Consider the following 6,207-nt stretch of genomic DNA (forward strand, 5'->3'; position numbering starts at 1 on the left):
GAGTCTTAGGTGCTGTTTGAATTTCCCCGTGGCAAGATGCATGGATGGAACGCACATCTTGTCACTAAAGGATTTATATTTCCTCCTCCACTTCCTACAACAACCAGAAGTGGTAATATTCAAAGACAACATGTTGATCCATTACAGCATAAAAAGATATAAAAGAATCCTGTTGAACGTTTGAGATTTACTGAGTGAAAGAAATGTCTAGCATCAGCCTTTGTGGAGTCCAGCTCACTTCATCTGCACTAGATGCAAACACATATGTGAAAGCTTATGCCAGATATTTCTTTCCTCCCGGTTAGTCTCAGAGGTGCTACAGGATTCCTTTCTATCTTTTTACACCCAAAAAGGTGAGAGAAGAAGGGCAAATTACTCATCCTTTTTATCTTGACACTTTGAATGAATGTTCAAAGGCAGCTGTGACAAAAATGCTAGCTGGATGTTTTCTGGATATTGTCCAAAAATATTTCAAAGGTTTAAGGGAACATCTTTGGCTCTGCTAACCTGAGGTCTTTTCTAACCAGAGGAGAATTGAACTTGGGAACTTCACTGCACAATTGGCTGGATTCAGAAGTCATGTATAGCGTTACACGTACAGTCAACCGTCTACATTTGCAGGTTTAACATTTGCAGATTTGATTAATATGGTTTCTGCAGGAATCACTTGATCCTTAAGCCCAACTCTATGGTCATCTTCTGGCAGACACCAACCATAGATTCACACAGGTGTTCTCTCAGGTTACAAAAATAGATTTTTTTTAAAAAATGTGTTTTTTTGACTTTTGGGAGAACGTGGCTGTGCCCCTTACTCTGGTGAATGTGGAGGGTCTGCTGTATCGACTACATGTAGGGGATTATAAAAATAAAACATAATTTGTAAGTTGTAGAAAAGGAACCTACATCTGTTGCTGTTTGAGTTCAAATGCCCCATGTTCTTCCACAACAAAGAAATAGAGCATCTCCATAATTTTCCTTGGTGTTGGCTTGTATGTTTTCCAGACTGCTCTAATTCAGACTGTCATGCAGAGGGTGTTGTCAGCATGAGAGCCCCTGGTCTTTGCTGTCAGCCTGTCAGAAGCCAGATGGTATTTCAAGTAGCCATTTGTCTAGTTTTCATGACTTCAGCTTGAAAACACAGTTTGGGAAATGGTTAGAGCAGAAAGGAAATCAAGACTGATTCTTTTATAATGCCTTACACTTACAAGTCATGTGGGAAACCAGAATGAAAACCTCATATTTTATTCAGGACTTACTTGTTATAGGGCAGCATGCATGGCTCTCTTCTTCCACCAAGAGCACCATCAGCTGGACTTCTATAGAGAGGACATTATTTAAAGGGGGTGCTATGGCAGAGAAGGCCCTCTCAGATGTCCCTCCATGAAATATCATTCCTACATGAGCAACATGGAGCTAAGCCTACCAGCAAATCTCAATTCTTGGATAGGCACCTATATGAAGGAAGACGAGGCATCCATATGGCTGGCAGTGATGGGGAGCACCCAAAAAGGCCAGGGCTGACGCATTAGGTAGAGGAGGTTTTTTATTGATTTATCAATAAAATACAGTATCTTTCAAAAACATGAAACCATAGGCTCAAAAAATCAGCAAAAGTTAAGATGCATGTGGAAGGCCAATGGATATGACAGCTGTTGCACAGTACAACTATTCAGAAGTAATAATGTCATCATTTTCAGTGTAGTCATCGGCATTTAGGGAGTGGTTTGCTGAAATCCCTGACAGCTGCCAAATGGTAGGAGCATCACCTGGAAGTTACCATAATCGCAAACAGAAACACGCAAAGAGGAAATAGTCATGTAGTACCATAGTGGGTGTATATTTTACGGTAGCATCCCTGGCTGTATGACTGGGTCAGGATATTTATCTACAGGGCTAGCCCCTTTCTCTTTTAATTTTATTGAGGTTGGACTCATTCCAACACACAAGTCTCACCTGTGGTTCCTTGAAACATTATTGGTGTAACAGCACCACACCCCAGCACATATACTCACCAGCTGTTTTCTCTTGTTTGGTGTTGTTTCCCCAACACACACATACACACACATGCTATGTACACAAGTTCCTACTAAGAATGACACAGAAATCCCTAGAGGAAGCCAAGCACAGATGCTACAGTAGGTTTGTGTTTATAATATCCTGTTCTATATATTCTCTGGAAGATTTTGTGGTTATTTGGAGCCATATGCTTAGCCTCTGGTTATAAGGCAACATTCCTGCACAGGTACTAGAAAATGCGTGCAACATTTTGGCAATTACGTAGTAACCTAAAATAAGATTTTAGCATATGGCAATATATCCATTACTAATTAGTTGCAGTATTTCATGGTTATTTCCCATCTCTTACAATTATTTATTTTTTGTTTCCAAATTAGACAGCATCATTTCCAGCTCTGAAGCAAGATAAGCAACAAGACAATATAGCATTCATAGTGTTTACCTACTGAAATGTTATTTAGAAGGATGGTGGGTCAAACTATAGTCTAACCTAGCTGCAATGGTCAAGTTGAAAAAGAAGCAAAAGCTATGCAGACCGACAGAAGGGACACTTCTGTGGGCTGGCATCTCTACCATCAGCCAGCCATCTGCAGCTCCTCCTGCCCATCCCTTCTGCAGGGAAGAACCTGGAACCTGGGCTGGATCATCAGTTGCCAAGGGCCAGAAGACTCTGCAAATCAACAGAAGGACTGTTACTGTGGGTTGGCATCTTCATCATCACCCAGCCCTAGTGTCAACCATCTGTAGCTCCTTCTGCCTCTTTTCTCTGGAGTAGAGAACATGGAACTTGGATTATGGCATGAGCTACCAGGGATCAGAAGAGACTACAGATCAGTGAAATTGCCGCTCTTGTGCTTGGCCTCTTCAGCATCACCCATCTGCAGCTCCTTCTGCAGCCTTGAGGGAAGAGCTTGGAATTGGGACTGTATTATCTGCCAATTGCAATGAGATTGCTCTAATATTGTAGTGCCATTTGTGTATCTATAGGTTCTGTTCTGCAGTATGCTGTAATATGCCTTGTGATCCAGTCATGGTATCATCATCATCTTCAAGGTTTACCTGCCAAGAAAGCAGGTATGACTTTCCGAATCATCCAGTGATTTTAACTGTGATATTTCTTGGTTTGTTTATTTATTATCCTGCCTTTCTTATAGTGCTAGAACCAAGCCACCTTGCATGAATTAAAGCAAGAAACAGTGAATTAAACCAGCAATGAAATAATATTAAAACTAAGAACTAAATTAAATCGGGTTTAAAGCAATTAAAAACATAGCCAGAAAGAGGTGAAATTAGAGCACCAACTCAATAAAAAGAGTCTTCTGCATAATTCTCTTTTTCCATTTCTGTATAATTATGAAACAAGTAGATGACATTGCTTTATTATCCTATTCCTATCAAAACTATTCAAGTTATTGAGCCCTATCACTAAAATACATTGGACGTCATTTGATGGCTTCTTTTGACATTCAGAATAACACTTACATTGGTTTGATGGTGTGCTGATAGATAAGCCCTACTGCCCCCTCCCCACCCCCACCCCATTGCTGATTTTGCCAACAATAGCATCTACTGCTAGAGTTATAGTTGAGAGTGGGGCATGATGCTGCCCAGATAAGAATTCTGTCTCCACACAACATTTTCTGTCAGTTCCAAAATACCTTGCATTTCCAGCAATGTAAAAACGGAGACATCAGGAATACACTTCAGTCATCCAAATGAGAAAAAAGCAACAACCCAGCCATACCAAACTAACAAATCAATGCAATGTGTCCTAAAGATTATGCATGGTAGAATCACCTCTAAAAAGAACAAGACATTTCTGCGAATGAGAAAGTAGGAACTGCAAATAAGGTAGTGGATAGTAATTTTAATTACAATGAAAGCAGACTGGAAGGTTTCACTGAATATAGAAAACTCCTGTGTTGGTTGACCTTTATGTAAATAGCACGTCACTGCATGAGTTGAAGCATCCTGCATGCATATACCATCTCCATGTGATCTGAGCTCTCATGATTACATCAGACATTGGGAATTAAAATGGTGATGGAGGAGGAGATAATGCTCTAGAACAATGGTTCTCAACCTGCGAGCCCCCAGATGTTTTGGCCTTCAACTCCCAGCTGGTAACAGCTGGTAAACTGGCTGGGATTTCTGAGAGTTGTAGGCCAAAACCCGGGAACCCAGTGCTCTAGAAGATTAAGTTCTAATGAGAACGTAGGGAAAATGTTGGAGAAACTCTTTGAAAAAAGGCTGCCAAAATTTCCACATCAAGTAATTTAGCCAATTTCATAAGGGAGACAATTTTTTTTCAGAAATCTGAATTATAAAATAGCAATTGAAAGATGAAAGAAAAAAACTGAATTATCCAAAGATCAGAAACTAATTCAACATGGGCAGATGATGCCCTTAGGAAGAGCAGGCTGGGTGGGGGCGGGGGGAATCAGATCCTCCCAAGTTGTTAAAAAAGCATTCATTTAATTAGCTTGCACTGTTACGACATCCATTTATGCTGAAGACTCTGACATCAGTTAATGCACAGTTTTGCACTTTGTAAGTGTGATTTATACTGCATTTTGAGTGTCTAGCAGCCAAGAAAATTCCACCATATTGATTTAGGTTACTGCTATGCAATCATTCTTTTCTTTGGGCAGCCTGATCATATGGTGGCAGTTCGATTGTACCAACCTAACCTAATCCCACCAATATAGCAGCAAATATTTGTGACTGGTGGATACATTGCCCTGCTACATTACCCTAAATTACCCTGTTACTATGTGGTCTATTTTATTTGGATTTATGGCCTATGCAATCAATCAAATAAATATTTCACTACTCATTACTAAATTGGGGGGTTGGGGAATTCTGGGATTTGTAGTCAAAAAAGTAACTTTCCTAAGATGTGGCTCAGTCAACGTGTAGGTTGAACCTCTATAGAGACTCCATGAATCCAATAAAGAGGGAAACCTGGGATTTAGCTCCTCTACTCTGCAATTTATTTCTAATTCTGAAAGAACCTCAGAATGCAAGTCATACGTTTGAATTATCACTGGAAAGTAGGACAATTACTTCTCTTGCTTGAAAAAAAACACATCAAAATGCTATCCACATTTTCAATATAATTAAAATGCACATACTTTACAATTCCTATAAGCAAATCTGGAACAAACAACAACCTAGGATACTATTTGCATATTGCCTAAATAACATGGGTGTTAAAGGAGAAGGTCTTAACAACTGCACTTTCCTGACATTTTGGCACCTGGGTGATCAATGAAAATACAATAAGTAAAATCAAAAATAATGTAAGTTTTGGGTGGGGATATTAGTAGTTTTTTAAAAAAAATCTTTGTCTTTTCTATTTTATGGATGTAAATGCATAACTTCTGGCCGGCTGCATTATGGATACTTACTGGTTGTTGTTGTTGCCAATCTACATGATGGTGTCACTGTTATTATTTTTGCTGCTGCTGCTATTACTATTAATAGCAGTAGTGGCATTAAGGCTGTCAAAATTGTCTACCTCTTGGAGACTTATATGTGGGCTTACACTCCCAGCCGACACACTGTCCCAGGTTAATGGGTTTACTTTTGTCATGCCTAGTAGGTATTGGCCTCTGCAAGTGGGTGTTATTTTGTTATTCTAAACCAGCAGCTGTAGGCTGGGATTGTAAGAGCAGGTGGCCGTTCAGCAGCCAAGGGCACAGCATTGGAGAGGCAAGGGGGCTGGGTGGAAAAGTGGGGGTTCAAGATTATGGGAAGAGGAGGAGGTTACTCAGGAGTTCACTATGTCCTGCATTGATGGATTAAACATCATGTGACACCGAGCTTTGGATTTGAGCCAAATGTATTTATTCTATTTCAGATGTATACCCCCTCTCCCAAAAAAAGAGAAACTGCTAACCATGTTTTGCCTCAAAAGAAAATAGCTGATCCTTCAGTTCTCACCAAATCTTTTTCACCTAGTTTCTGGTTGGTTGGTTAGTTGGTTGTTCCTTTGCTCTTATCCCCCCCCCCTTTTCTTTTCTTTCTTTCTTTCTTTTTTGAGAAAAGCTTAGGAATCCAATAAAAAGTTGAAAATTGCCAATTACATGCAAGAATCCCCTTCAGTAAATCTTAAGTATCTGAACCACAGTCAAGGCACTGGCCAAGAAAACTGAGACAAGGATGCGAATTCCATTTCATCCCCAAAAG

General features: G+C 39.9%; 1 long non-coding RNA gene across 1 annotated transcript; it reads left to right on the plus strand.

Moving 5' to 3' along the window:
* The first annotated feature begins 2,002 nt into the window (after positions 1-2,002).
* LOC134298450 (uncharacterized) lies at positions 2,003-4,984 on the plus strand. The gene is made up of 2 exons (XR_010005548.1): positions 2,003-2,135; positions 2,394-4,984. It is a non-coding gene; the product is annotated as an uncharacterized LOC134298450 (long non-coding RNA).
* Positions 4,985-6,207: the final 1,223 nt, after the last annotated feature.

This window comes from Anolis carolinensis, chromosome 4, assembly GCF_035594765.1.
Source record: "Anolis carolinensis isolate JA03-04 chromosome 4, rAnoCar3.1.pri, whole genome shotgun sequence".
In the NCBI taxonomy this organism is placed as follows: Eukaryota; Metazoa; Chordata; class Lepidosauria; order Squamata; family Dactyloidae; genus Anolis; species Anolis carolinensis.